This window comes from Typopeltis vanoorti, chromosome 18 (genome assembly GCF_054136105.1).
Source record: "Typopeltis vanoorti isolate ZY-2024b chromosome 18, IOZ_Tvanoo_1.0, whole genome shotgun sequence".
Taxonomy (NCBI): Eukaryota; Metazoa; Arthropoda; class Arachnida; order Uropygi; family Thelyphonidae; genus Typopeltis; species Typopeltis vanoorti.
Genome location: NC_143566.1, coordinates 43,894,329 through 43,910,568, shown reverse-complemented (window position 1 = coordinate 43,910,568; position 16,240 = coordinate 43,894,329). Strand labels below are relative to the sequence as shown.

The window sequence follows — 16,240 nt, the reverse complement described above, 5'->3', positions numbered from 1 at the left end:
AAGAAAACTGGCCATCCATTTGCACTAATAGAAGGACCATATGATGTGAGCATGTCTAACAGGTCTTTGTGTCAATCCTAATCAAATGCTATAGAGGTATCAAGAGCAGCCAGTTGAGATTCCTGAAACTTTTCTAACATTTTTCCAAGGATGGGTGACATACGCAAGAAAATTCCTATTCATAGACAGTTGGAATCCATACTGTGATAATTTATTAATTGAGAGGTTTTCAGATAGTGAAATGTTTTCTTCGTTACTTTAGAATGAATTGAAATGAGAGATATTGGAAGTAATTTGATGGTAAAGATTTGCTGCCCATATTCAACCCTTAAGATTGGGTTGAATATGGACTAATTTTCAAGTAGCAGAATAGATATAAGTGGAATAGAAGAGAATAAAAAGCCAACAGAACTGGAATGAACTCTAGAGCATAGACCGTCAGAAAAATGTTGTCAGGACTAGATCTTTTCGTATCAAGTTTGGACATGCTTATCTCTGAAAAAAAAAGGGGAGTTGAATGCTGTGCATTTGGAATGATAGGAGAACAATTTACCATGATTGTTAATGAAAGAGTTTGGAGGAAGAGTAATAATTCGTGAAAGACTTTCTCTCTGAGTAATGAAATAAAACTTAAATGGAGACAGATGTCTGCAAAATTATGACCCATAGCTTTAAAGACTCGAAAGCATGACTGCTAGTTAAACATGATGCAGGTTTCCTGCTTTAAGCCTTTTCAAGTCAATGCCAGATGTATCGATATTTGCATACAATTGTTTTCAGCTTTACTAAAACCTGATAAGGACCATGGAGATTCTGGTGAAAGCCAGCATATAATATGCTTCATTTGTCTCTTGAATAGCTTTGATAAAAACAGAATTTAAAGTGGTATGTGTAGAACAAATAGTTCAGTGATTCATTTAGTACAGATGTTTTGATCAGAAGATTGAAAACAAGCTAATCAAGGTAAATGAGGTATAGAAATCCACCTTTATTTACAAGGCCAATCAAAATTGATTGACCTTTTTACAATGCTGGACACCACATGAATGTCAGCAGCTGTGTGGCTATCAATAGTTTTAATGGAACATCTGCACTAGACATATTAAAATAACTTTCATGGTTTACACATATAACAAATTATATGGAATTTTATACCCTGTCCGTGTAATGTAATATATGCTCAATGAGAAAAATTAGCACTGGATATTAGTGTGTGACTTTTGTAAAGGTCAAAGAACATCACAGCATGCTTAAAGGCTCACTCAAACATATAGAAAGGCTTATGTGTGCGTTGTACATGTTGTTTAATTTTGACGGTATATATCAGAACACAGAAGTACAAGTAAATAATTATTTATTGACTTATTGCTGATATTTTGCTGGTGTTGTAACCAGCATCTTCAGAGCACAAAAACACAGTTTGTCACAGTATGTGAGACTACAACAACAACATGGTGTAACAGAGAGACCAATTCAACGAAATTGTAGCAACAACACAGACTAAACTCCTAATTGGGTGCCCCTTATCTTAAAAAAAAAAAAAACAACAGAGAGAGAAAGCAGGTACTAGTTATGTCTTAAGATGACTGTCTCCCAAATATATAGCCATATTTGTTGAGATTCGGAATATGCTTCAAGGCTTCTGTTGCTTCTAAGAACAATCTCTATGACTTGTAAAAGCTTCTGTGCAGTACTTTTGTATTCTTCAAGTAGATCCTGTGTGCAGGAGTATCCAAAGAATGGTCTGCTAGGCCTGACTTGAAATAGCAATAGTACAGATGTATGTATCTTTTATGTTCATTGATGCGGATGTCCACAGTTCTTCCTGTTTGACCATAGTAAACTTGATCATGTGAACAGAATACTTCGTAGACTCCCGGATGTGATAAAGGAAGGATGCTGTCCTTGGGTGAACGGATGAGAGTTGCTAATTTGACACATGGTCTGAATACAGTGCATAGTTGATGTTTATTGAGAATTCTAGATATCTTTTCCGACATGCCTTTAATGTATGGGATGGTAACTGTTTTGTTGTAGTTGTCCGTGGTGGATAGTGGGAGGGGTTTCTTAGGAGCATTTAGTATTTTATCTTATGGGGATTATAGCCATTGGCCAAGAAGGTGTGGCGCAAGTGAGCCAGTTCAGCAGTGAGAGCATTGTCAAAATCCACTTTACAATAGAACTGGAAGCTAATAAATGATAAAAAGATATATAAAAAGTAAAAAGATATATACTGTTAAATAAATATATTTAGTAGATAAATACCAAATAATATGCTAAAAGCTATCATAAGTATATATGAAAATAATCAAATACAAATAAGATTAAATCATGAGCTATCATATACGAGAGAGATAAACCAAGGAGTCTGACAGGGATGCCCCCTATGGAATAAAAATTTCCATCGAGGTATTAAACTTTCTCCTACTGTGAACTTAAACAATCTCCTTTTTGCTGATGGCCAAATAATAATTACAAATTCTGAAGATACTTACAGAAAGCTATTTTAGATCTAAATGAGATAGTCAAAGATTATGGTATGATAATTTCAACAGAAAAATCAAAAACTATGTCCTTTAAAGGACAAGATCCAGTAAGAACTAAAATAGTAATAGATAACAAGATCTTAGAACAGGTGAATTCATTTAACTACCTAGGATGTATGATCACATATGAAAATAAAAACGATATAAACCTAAAAATTGCAAAATATTTAAAAATAACAGGTGTAATTAACTCTATATTTAAACCAAACCTAGTTCAAAAACAAACCAGACTAAAAGTATACAATACATTAGCCCTACCAGTATGGAAATGAAATCTGGACAGTAAAAAAAAAAAGACAAACGAAGATTAATAACGTTGAAAATTTATTTATCACTAGGTTAGACTATAATAGATTTAGTTTAATCCTTTATCCCAGTGAGAGCAAACAAAGTTTGCGCCTGAAAATATCTTCAGGACTAAATATAGTGTTGTACTATCTTATCCAGTAAGTAGTGCAACACCAAGGCAACTCGTGGCAAAGGTGGAGCAAGCTACCAGGCACTTCTAACCCAGTATCTCCCATAATGCAAAACACATTTCCTATGTGGATATGTATACTGTTATGCATTAAAGGGATTGGCCATCTACCCAGACTAGTTTCGACCTTTATTGAGGTCTCTTCAGTGGGAGCCAGGCCCAGAGCTGGAGATACCAGGCAGAAGCAGTAGCAAGTCATCTGTGCCTATGGGAGTTGCCAAAAGGTTTATCACCTTTTTTAAAAATTACTCTGGATTTAGAGAAAGATGTTGAAAATTTATTTATCACTAGGTTAGACTATAATAGATTTAGTTTAATCCTTTATCCCAGTGAGAGCAAACAAAGTTTGCGCCTGAAAATATCTTCAGGACTAAATATAGTGTTGTACTATCTTATCCAGTAAGTAGTGCAACACCAAGGCAACTCGTGGCAAAGGTGGAGCAAGCTACCAGGCACTTCTAACCCAGAATCTCCCATAATGCAAAACACATTTCCTATGTGGATAAGTTGCCTTGGTGTTGCACTACTTACTGGATAAGATAGTACAACACTATATTTAGTCCTGAAGATATTTTCAGGCGCAAACTTTGTTTGCTCTCACTGGGATAAAGGATTAAACTAAATCTATTATAGTCTAACCTAGTGATAAATAAATTTTCAACATCTTTCTCTAAATCCAGAGTAATTTTTAAAAAAGGTGATAAACCTTTTGGCAACTCCCATAGGCACAGATGACTTGCTACTGCTTCTGCCTGGTATCTCCAGCTCTGGGCCTGGCTCCCACTGAAGAGACCTCAATAAAGGTCGAAACTAGTCTGGGTAGATGGCCAATCCCTTTAATGCATAACAGTATATATACATATCCACATAGGAAATGTGTTTTGCATTATGGGAGATACTGGGTTAGAAGTGCCTGGTAGCTTGCTCCACCTTTGCCACGAGTTGCCTTGGTGTTGCACTACTTACTGGATAAGATAGTACAACACTATATTTAGTCCTGAAGATATTTTCAGGCGCAAACTTTGTTTGCTCTCACTGGGATAAAGGATTAAACTAAATCTATTATAGAAGATTAATAACAGCTGAAATGAAGTTTATGAGAAAAACTGCAAAGTATACTCTATTTGATCACAAAAGAAACAAAGAAATTATGAAAGAATTAAACCAAGAATCAGTAATAGAAAAAATTAAAAAATATAAACATACAGGGTGTTCGGGATAAATTTGACAGTTTCGTAAGGAAAAAGAAAATCTTCTTTGTATCTATTAAATTTAATGAATTGACAAAAAAACATTACAGGCAGAGTTAATTACAATACTATCAACAAGATTTACTCAAAATAACCACCATTAGCATCGATCACAGCTTCAATTCTGCTTCGGAACCTCGAACAAGCTGATGCTACAGTCTCCCTGGGAAGGGCCGCAAAAACTGTTTTAATTTTATCCATTAACTGGGCTTTTGTATTACTGGAAGTGCGATTGGTGTCTTTTTCAACTGCGCCCCATACAAAATAATCCATGGGGTTAAGGTCTGGGGAGTTTGGAGGCCAAACATTTGGACTGGTGAAGTCGTAGAAATTTTCAGACAACCATTTTTGACTTTTCCCAGAGGTGTGGCAAGGGGCCGAATCCTGCTGCCATACATACGGCCTACCATTGGCTACCCTTGTTATCCAGGGCTTGACTACAGTTAGCAACTCCACGAACAAAGCCCGAATTCCAATGCCAGGGTTCTTCAACACCTGTTCCTGCAGATTTGCGAGGAATTCTGCTGTACGAACGCAATCAGATCGTCTGCTAGGGATCTTTCTTCTTGCTACATCCTCGTAGTCACCATTGCAAGTCTCTAGTTCATGCCTGATTGTTTTTACTGTATTCAGGGAGCATTGGGCAGCAGTCGTAATATCCTTATTTTGATGGCGGGTACGAATCATCATGATACAAGTTATTCTCTTCCATGATTCAGGTGGGTTCCAGCTATCCATCCTTTCTGACATCTTGTATATGAATGAAGAAGGGTCCAAACTTTTAAATGAAGAGAAGTGTGTGTTAATACATGTAACTTACGGAAAAATATAATTAATTATAAATATGTCAAATTTATCCCGAACACCCTGTAAATGGATGGAACACGTTCAAAGAATGAAAATAGAAAGATTACCAAAACAAGCCATTAGGAAAAAGAAAACCAGGACGTCCTCTTAAAAGATTCAATGATGCCTTTAATAAAAGAGCCAATAGGTTTCACTTTGGCGATGTAACATTATTTAAATTAAGGGAATATTAAATCCCACATTATTTCAAAGCCGAATAAGGAACTCGAAGAGTTTCATGCCGAATATAGTATAGTAAAGTATAAAAATTTTGGCAGATTGTAGTGTAAGCTAAAGCACATAGTTCAACACTAGGGCAACTCTTTGCAAAGGTGGGTGAAGATCACTATTCTTAGTATTAGCCATAATGTAAAACACATCTCCTAGGAGATGTATGATGTTATACATTATTGTGGAAGGTCACTACCCAGACTGGTTTTGATCGTTTAGCAAAGTATATAAGTTCTTTTCACTATAACCTCAGTATTATCTGGTCTACCTACTCACTGATGAGACCGTTCAACACTGATAAGGGTTGAAACCGGTCTGGGTAGTGACCTTCCACCATAATGTATAACATCATACATCTCCTAGGAGATGTGTTTTACATTATGGGTAATACTAAGAAGAGCGATCAGAAATTTATCCACCTTTGCAACGAGTTGCCCTAGTGTTGAACTGTGTGCTTTAACTTACACTACAATCTGCCGAAATTTTTATAGTTTACTATACTATATTCGGCATGAAACTCTTTGATTCCGATCTTTGAGTTTCTTATTTGGCTTTGAAATAATGTGGGATTTAATATCCCCTCAATTTAAATAATATTCAGTGATGACTTCGAAGGCCCGAACAGGCCACGCTTGGCCTAAATCCTTGATATTCATGATGATGATATATTACAAAGAATAAATATACCTAATATTTTACTACATGTAATATTGAATATATATATATATATATATAAATAAATAAAGATAATGAAATAAAAATAATTGAAAAGTTGTCTGAAAAACAATCTATAAACTAAGGAGTAAGACCGGGATTCCTCTGTCTCCAACCCTTTTCAATATTTACATTAATGAAATATTAATACAGTGGAACACCTTAAACAATTAAGGTATAGAAATTTCCCAAAATAACAAAATAAATACGCTATTATTTGCAGATGATTAGGTAATAATATCACATAAGGAAGACAGTTTACAAAGAGCAATATATAATTCAAACATTATAGCAGAACAGTTTGGAATGAAAATTTTCATAGATAAAACAAAAACAATGCCATTTTGTGGATAAACTTTAGTTAGAAGCAAAATAGTTATTAATAATAAAATAATAGAACAGATAAATACTTTCAGTTCTTGGATGTGAAATAGCATATGAAGGAAAAAAATACTTAAAATTAAAAACTTCAAAATGTTTACAGATGACCTGGTAAATAGAACACTCAACCCAAATATAGTACAAAAAGAAACACGCTTGAAAATATACAATACCGAATGGGCAACACCCGACATCCTAAACAAATACTAAAATATAAGCCAATTAGAAAGAGAAGGCAGAGTAGACCTTAAAAAAGGATATTGGATGGATAATGAGGCCAGAACAGACCAATATGATCTATGCCCATAATTAGTGTTATGATGATGGAAGCTAATAACTGTCTGCCCTTCCTGGATACACTAATCACACGTCTTCCAGATGGTTCCTTATCATTCTCAGTTTTTAGAAAACCTACACACACAGGGAGATGTTTACACAAACAATCACACCATCACCCTTCTCAACAGTATGGTATCTTAAAAACGCTAACCCATAGAGCGAGAGCAATCTGTTCCAATGACAATGCCTTTGCTGCTGAACTGGCTCACTTGCGTCACATCTTCTTGGCCAATGGCTATAACCCCCATGAGATAAACAAAATACTAAATGCCCCTAAGAAACCCCTCCCACCACTGACAACTACAACAAAACAGTCGCCATCCCATAACATTAAAGGCATGTCGGAAAAGATATTTAGAATTCTCAATAAACATCAACTATGCACTGTATTCAGGCGTGTGTCAAATTAGCAACTCTCATCCATGAACCCAAGGATAGCAGCCCTCCTTTATCACATCCGGGAGTCTACGAAGTACCCTGCTCGTGTGATCAAGCTTTCTACAGTCAAACAGGAAGAACTGTGGATATCCGCATCAGTGAACATAAAAGATACATCTGACACTATCACTATGGCAAGTCGGGCCTAGCAAACCATGCTTTGCATACCCTTGCACACTGCAAGAAAACAAAAGTAATGCACAGAAGCTTTTACAAGTCAGAGAGATTGTTCTTAGAAGCAATTTTGTTAAACTAGTTACACCATGTTGTTGTAGTCGTGTGCACTGTGACAAACTGTGTTTTTGTGCTCTGAAGATGCTGGTCACAACACCAGCAAAATATCAGCAATAAGTCAATAAATAATTATTTACTTATAATTCTGTGCTCTCATTGTAACTAGTGGAGAATGTAGCATATTTTTCGACCTAGACCCTCTGCCTATGTCCAGTACGCGTCCCTTTTTATGCTGGGCAACGGACAAGCCAACATAAAGGTTCACTAATTTGAAAGAGATCAAAAGAGTGTTAGTATTTTGATTGGCATATGAGCAATTTATGATCATTAGCAAATGATCATAAATTGTTTTTCACAAATGATCATGTCATCTTTGAAAAGCCTGTTGTAGTTATGAACATTAAAATTGAGGTTGATAACTTCATTATTAGGAAAGTGGACTAGGAAAAATGACTATTTAAGGCAGGGCTGTCAAAAGCACTGCCTGCGGGCTGGATATGGCCTGCCTGTGGATTTTTATTTTCACGAGCGAAAAAATAAAATAATTTGAATCGAATGCGTATTAAATATTTTAATTCCATCACTAATCGATGACTCAATGTTGGTAATTTTATTTGGTGTTTTTATATCGCTTCATACCCACGTGTTTTTCAAATATGTCAAAGAACCGTTCTTACACTGTTTTGTTCCAATGCGCATTCTCCGGGCTCTCACGGAAACGTGAGCACACGATTAGTGTTGTGAGTTTGTTCAGCTATTGAGATTGTGTTGCTGCTGCTCACCAAATTACTAGATACGCATTGTGATGTGGCCCTCGGATAAATATTTATTTTTTAATGCAGCCTCGGATTACCTAAGGTTGGACAGCCTGATTTAAGGAAAGGAAATTAAAGTTCAGAATAGTTGCTAAAGTCAGCAAATGAAATTTAGTATGGTAGAAAGATTTATAGACAAAAAGGTGCTTCTCAGTTAAACTCAAACGTGTTTTATAAATGTGTGCAAAAATTATATTTTGAGATGATTAAGAGTATGTAATTGAAAGAACTGAGATGAGAATGGGTGTTCAGGACTACTGTAGAAATTATCTTCTAGGAAAAGTGATTTTTTTTATAGACTGGAGATATTTTGAGATATTATTATAATTATAGACAACTCTATGGCGTTCTTAGACTCATTGTGGGAGGCCCTAAATACCATGTCAAGAACTATTCAGCATTTGCACGGTATCATCATACTTTGCTTTGAACTCATTCACAGTCATGGCCTACTCACAACAGACTGGCAGCTTATTCCACTCATTCACCATTCTCCAAGTAAAAAACCTAGTTCTAACACCCTTGCTAACTACACTCTTGATCAGTTTCCATAGATGACCCCTAGTTCTCCCACCACTACACCTGTTCCGAAAAATTTCGTCTGAATTAATCTTGTAAAAACCTTTCAGTAATTTGTATTTCTCAATCATATCACCCATTTTCCACTTATCAAATAGTCTTTGTGTCAACCCACAAATCTTCAACCTGTCCTCATAAGGTTCACTGCATAGACCTGCTAGCATCTTGGTCACTTGCCTCTGGATCCTCTCCACCTCTTCCTCATTACTAAGAAACCTTGGTGACCAGATCTGTGTGCAGTAGTCAAGATGGGGAGTCTTATCAAGTCTCAATAAAGAATAATAATATCCTGCTTGTCAGGGTATCCTTCAGTACTCAAGTAATCTGATGAGCTGCTTTAGCCACTTTTGCTATGTGCCCTCTAAACTTTTAACTCCCTATCCACTACCACTCCCAAGTCTCTGGCTTCATCAATTTCCTGGAGTACGGTTCCACCAATGTGGTATACTGCTGATAATCTTTCCCCCCCAAAATGCATAACCTTACACTTGGCCACATTAAACTGATATCCATTTTTGTTTGCTCAGTCTGCCAATCTATCCAAATCATCTTGCAAAATTTTGACATCATCTGTATTAACTATTGCTCTATCCAACTTTGCATCATCAGCAAATAACTGAACAGATCCTTTCCTATATCGTTAATGAACAAATTAAATAGTAGCGGTCCAAGAAAGAACCCTGTGGCATGCCACTAGTAACAGGCCTTCTTTGTACTCTACTCCTGAATAAACTACTCTCTGATATCTCTCCATCAATCATCCTCCTATCCATCTCAACAACCCTTTATCCATCCCCCGTATGCTGCAGTTTAGTGATTAGAATTCCATGTGGTATCCTATCAAAGGCCTTTGCAAAGTCAAGCAGTATCACTGTAAACCCATTACCCTTATCCAGTTCAGCTGTCACTGTGTTATAAAACATGAGCAAGTTACTCTTTATAAAAGAGTAAAGAGGCATCAGCTACTCTTTATAAAACCATGCTGTTCCCATGGAAACACAGCACATGTGTTAGAAAAATTACTTCCTCCATAAATTCTTTACTATGAATGTTGATCACCATGTAACCTTAAAAGAAAGAATGAAGATATTTTGAGATTGGAACTAAGACCATGTATTTGTTTAGTGAATCTGGAAAGATTTCAGAGGTTTCCTTTTTTTCCTACATGTAATCTTCCTTCTTGCTTTTTGTGGTTATTTAAGTTTAGTTATAATTGGGAAGGACATGAAATAAACAGTAACAGATTCTTTACTAAGCTGTACATAATGGAAAATTTAACCCATATACTCTGCAAATTGTGTCCTTGGCATTGTCCTCCAAAGACCACTATTGTTGCCCTTCAAGAACATTTGGCAGATAACTGAGACACCTATTAAAGTATTCCCATTTGGGTCAGTCTAGTACTGTGTAATGGCCATTGGGATAATTTGTTTTAAAGTTATATCCTTGAAAAAAAGAAATGGTAGGTTTCTCCTTGTTGTCTGACATATCTGCAATCATCTATCTTTCGTTATAGAAAAAAATGCAACGACATACCTGGTCTGAAACTGGTTTTTTCTGTCATATGTTCAATAAGCAAAGTACTTATCATAAACTAGATGACAGAACTCATCTGCCACCTATACCATAGATTACTAAAACATAACCTCCCTTTAGCAAATCTGTGCTGTCCATCAAAGATAACACCAAATTTTTGTCAACCCAATTCTGAATCTTGATTCTCATCATTCTTTCCAACACTTTAACCATAACACCTGACACACACCTTTCCTCTGAATTGTGTGTCATAAATACAACAGACTCCTGTCCAGATTTGGTATGATTTTTATAGCAACCAAATCCTGCATTTATATCATTTATATCATATGGTGACATTTTAGTGCCAGATGTGACATTCGCTAATATAAGAGGTTGAAGAAGCTTAAAATATTGCACAACCTCAATACAAACACAATCATGGGATTAGATGGCATATCTGCTCATGTATTACAAGAATGTACAAGGGAATTATCAGCTCCTCTGACCAAGCTGTTTAAGCCTCAGTACTGGGAAGGTTCCAATCGAGTGAAAAGAGGGCAAAATAATCCCATTGCATAAAGGTGACTCAGAGACATCATCATCATCAAATTCCTGCCATGCACCCACAAGGGGTGTACAGGATATGATAGTACTACATGAAAAAATTATATCATTACTAACTTCCTATCTACAATTTTCCTCCAAATCAGTCTGTTACTTGTCAAGACTCCAACATTATCAGATTTTATATTTCTATCGTCTAAGGCGCTTTGTACCATATCAATCCACCTATATCTTGGTCTTCCTCTGGGTCGTTTTCCTGCCAATCTGGCAGAGAACACTTGTTTTGCTAATCTTTCCTCGCCCATTCTGTTTAAATGACCATACCTCCTGAGATTAGCTCTGCTAACACATTCCTGGATGCAGACAGTGTCAAGGTCTTTCCTAATATCCTCATTTTTAATATGATATTGCCATTGATGCCATCTGTTCACGCCTCTAATCTTTCTCAGGACTCTCATATCTGCGGTCTCCAGTCTTTGGTCAAGTGTTTTACTTCTGACCCAGCGCTCAGATCCATAAGTTAAAACTGGTTTGAACACTGTCTTGTATACAGCTAATTTAGTGTTCCGACTAATTTCTCTCTTATTCCATATGAATTTATTCAATTGACTTCCTACCATACCAGCTTTGCTGATTCTGTTGTCTATTTCCATATTTAATTTACCATCTTCAGTAAAAATCATGCCTAAGTAGCTGAAATGTTTTACTTGTTCCACAGGTTCTCCATTCACAACACAGTTGACATTTTCAATGATTCTGCCTATTTTCATTGTCTTTGTCTTTTTATTGCTGACCTTCATACCATATCTATTACAACAGCTATTCAATTTAGTCAGAGAATCTTGCAGACTTGTAGCGGATTTATTTAGAAGTATAACATCATCCGAATAAAGCAAAGAGCTGACATTAATATCTCCAATTTTGATATCATGTTTAATACCACTTTCCTTCATAATGTGATCCATATAGATAATGAATAACAGAGGGGATAATATACATCCTTGTCTCACACCATCTTCCTGTACTTCCTGCAATTCTAACTGCTGACTTACAACTCAAATAAAGACTAAGTACTGCTTGATATAATGCCATCCTGACAGCCTCTATTTGGCCTGAATCCAGCTTGTTCTTCACCAAGCTTTTATTCCACAATTCTTCTCAACCGTTTCTCAAGTATACTTGCATAGATCTTGCCAGGAACACTCAGTAGGGAAATACCTCTGTAATTCTCACATTCATTTTTGTTTCCCTTTTTATCATATGGGTACTATGAGAGCTCTACTCCAATCATCGGGAATTCGTCCCTCTGTCCAGGCTTTCTGAACTATGCAGTGCAGCCACTGTAATTCTCTTATACCACCATACTAAAGCATTTCTGGTCGAATATTCATCTACTCCAGCTGCCTTTCCACATTTCAAGCCTTTGATGGCTTTTTCTACTTCAAGTATGGATATGTATTCCTGCCTGCATGCCTAGTCAGTGTTTTTTACCACTGTGCTGTCATCACTGCTTGCTTCATTTAGCGGTTTTTCAAAGTAATTACTCCATACTTCAAGGATATCTTTTATTCCAGTTTTCATGTCACCTGTATCATCTCTAACTCTGTTTACAGCACTCTTTCCTCCATTCCTAAGCTTCTTCAAAAACCTCCAGAATATTTTGCCACCTTCTTGATATTTATTTTCTATATTCTTGCCAAAGTCCTCCCATGACTTTTGTTTAGCTAGTTTTACACAGTGTTTAGCATTCTTGCATTTGTCTCTATATTCTCTAAGAGCACAAGCTGACTTATTTGACAGGAACTTTTGGTATGCTTTCTTCTTTTCCTTCACTGCCTCTTTAACTTCCTGTGTCCACCAGGGAGTTCTGATTTTTCTATCCTTGCAGACAACCTCACAACATGCCTCTCTGGCTGAATCAATCAGTGTTTTCTTGAAGGCTTGCCACTGAATCTCCAAGGTTTGGTTCCTGTTCTCAAACTCTTTCATTTTTTCTTCAATAATCTTTGTATAATTTAGTCTACAGTTCACATCTGAGAGCTTCTGAACTTTTATTCACTTTAAAACTTTCTTACATGTTATTCTTTTCAATATGAAATTCAATTTTATCCTGCTCAAGACTAAATAGTGATCACTTCCAATTTCAAATCCTCTGTACACTCTGGTGTCCTGCACCAGGGAGAAAACATCACTATCAACAATCACATAGTCAATGAGACTTTTCTTAATCCTAGCCTCTTCTCTCCATGTGAATTTGTGCACATTTTTATGTGAACATGGTGTTAGTAATAACCAGTCCATGTCCTGAGCAGAAATCCAACAGATATTTGCCATTATTATTAGCTTTGCTCTTTTCTCCAAATTTTACCAAAATATTTTTGTATGTCTCACAATCATTTCCTACTCTGCTATTTAGATCCCCAACAAGGACCAACTTTTCCTTTTTCATTGTGTCAGTTGCTTTTTCTAAAGCGTCAAAAAATTCCTTCACTTCTACCTTAGTAGACCCTTCTGTGGGACCATAGGCAGAAATAAGTCTCATTGTCCAGTTTCCCATTCTCATATTTGTCCACATTACTCTACTTGAGACTGCCTGCCATTCAAGAAGATTAGCCTTGTACTTTGTGTTGAATACTATGGCTACTCCTTCTTTTCCTTGATTGTCATTGCCTGAATATAAAATTTTGTATTTATTGCTCAGAAAGATCTCACCAGTTTTGGTCTTTTTTGTTTCAATCACCCCTATTATGTCGATCTGGTATTTATCTAATTCCTCAGCTAGCTCCATTTCTTTGCCATTCAGGCTTCTTATGTTGATAGTACCGATCTTTAACTCTGGTGATGTTGAGTTGGGGTTTGTTTTCAGATTTGTTCCAGTAGCTGACTTTTCGCTGTTCGCCCTGGTTTCCTGGCGAAAACAACGGGGGCCTTGTTTAACCGGACGACGCCCCAGCCGGCATGAAATTTTGTCATGTTGTACCATCATTTTTTTTTATTTTGGTTTAACCAATTAGAATACAATTTGGTCGGCTAAATCCCAAATTGCCAGCCCATCCTCGTTCGTTCAATATCCAAGTAGATACCCAACAGGGTGCACCACGAGAAGGTGAAGATTGGACATTAGGTCAGAAGCCCTGGTCGGTTCTCCGCATTCCTTGAAAGGCTATGTGGAGGTCTCCTCTCAGTTATACAGCTTCGACCCTTAAGTACCCCGGCTCAAAGACACAAGTAACAATTTATAGGCCATCTCAGGAGTGGTGGTTAAGGTATTGGAGAAATTGGTAAAAGAGAATTCAGGACTGAGTGGATAGGAGAATGATATTCTAAGGCACAACATGGTTTTGTGAAGAATAGGTCTTTTCTTAGTCATTTGCTTACTTTTTATAATCAAGTGACAATGAAGTTGGATAAGGAAAATGGCCACTCAATGATATTGCTAGCCTTTGCAAAAGCATTTAATAAGATTAAATTAGATTCATAAAACTCTATCGTATAAATTGGAGTAAATGGGGATGGATATGAATCTGACGATTTGGATTAGATGGTGGCTGATGGACAGATATCAAAGAGTGGTTTATGGAGGAGTTGAGTCCAGGAGAATGCAAGTAATCAGTGGTATACCACAGCACTCAGTACTTGGACTTCTGTTGTTTAATTTTGTAAACCAATGATGTAGGGTAAGCTAGTCTCAAGTGTTGAAAGTTTATTTTTCACTTGGTTCAGGTGCAAACTTTGTTTGCTCACACTTGGATAAAGGATTAAACTAAATTTATTATACTCTAACCAAGTGAAAAATAAACTTTCAACATCTTTCTCTAAATCCAGAGTAATTTAAAAAAGGGTGGCACACCATTTGGCAACTCCTATAGGTAGAGATGACCTGCTAATGCTTCTGCCTGGTATCTCCACTTGGGCCTGGCTCCCACTGAAGAGACCTCAATAAAGGTTGGAACTAGTCTGGGTTGTGGCCCTTCCCTTAATGTATAACATTAGACATATCTGCAAGGAGATGTGTTTTGCATTATGGGAGATACTGAGATAGGAGTGTTGGTAGCTTGCTCCACCTTTGCAAGGAGTGCTCTGGTGTTGTACCACCTTAACCCAGTCCTGAAGATACTTTCAGGCGCAAACTTTGTTTACTCACACTTGGATAAAGGATTAAACTAAATATATTATACTCAAAACTGCAACCCTTGTTTGTGCCAACGTAGTGAAAGACAAAAATTCTGTTTAGGTTTAACGGCTCATATCAAAAACTCTGGTATCTCACTAAAGCCTGTAATATGTGCACAAAAAAAAAAGAGCAGAATTTGTTAGAAACAAATGCTCTTAGATAGTTTGTTTCCTGCTGTCATGTCCTGATGTAACATCTGAAGATCAGACTGATTTCCCTCCAACTCTTGTATGGATAGTTAATGTAGAACTCATCCCACTATTCTGTGAATAATCCACCTGTATGTCTCCTCCGATCTTTTCCCGAAGGATATCAGAAACATGCTCAAATAGCCTTGATACTAATAAGCGTCATGGCACTGGTGATATTCCCCTATCAGAATTCTCTTAACACCCATTTTGTATGGCTTTAAGCTGTCTTATTCATAGTCATCTATCCAACAGCTTGGAAGCAAACTTTTATCGAGCCTGTTCCCAAAAAAGGAAGATAAATCAACCCATTGCCCTATTACTCTGACTTAGTATTCTTGAAAATAACAGAAGTTTAAAGTTATTCATAAAGTTTGTCATATATATTTCCACCAGCCTCTGTAGCCCTATGGAAATAGCATTTGCATCAATAGAACTTCCTATCTGAAGAAAAACCATTGTTTGATTCTAATCACTATCTGAAGATAAACCATTGTTTGATTCTAATCACTAACTAGAGGAACTTTTCTTCAACTAGCTCCCAAGTCTGTCTTTCTCTGACAGAGGCAGGTAGGGTATTTTCTTATAGAAACTCCAGTTTTTAATCCTGTAACTCAAGAAAATTGAGTTACAGGATTAAAACTATTTAAAACTATCACAGTTTCAGACAATAATATATAATCTTATACCACAAGATATCTATCATTCTCTCTTTCCTAGATGCCATTTAAAATGATTTAATAGTTTGGGCAAGTATGGGAGAACCTCCCCACATTTCCAAGAGTGAGTTAGTGCTAAACAGCTTGCCTGCTTCCTTTGTGGAATAAAAGATGCTAGGAGATTTTTTTTTTTTTAAATATAAGCATTTAATACTTTTTCTCTCAGCAAAATTTTATCCATTAAACTTATGGTAATAACTCCACTAGGAAAAATATTGAAATTAAG

The 16,240-nt window shown here is 36.5% G+C and overlaps 1 protein-coding gene across 2 annotated transcripts in view; it reads left to right on the top strand.

Annotated features, from left to right (window-relative positions):
• LOC150096621 (transcription initiation factor TFIID subunit 4B-like) overlaps positions 1–16,240 on the top strand; it is a 383,016-nt gene that overhangs the window by 14,468 nt on the left and 352,308 nt on the right. The window lies entirely within an intron of this gene.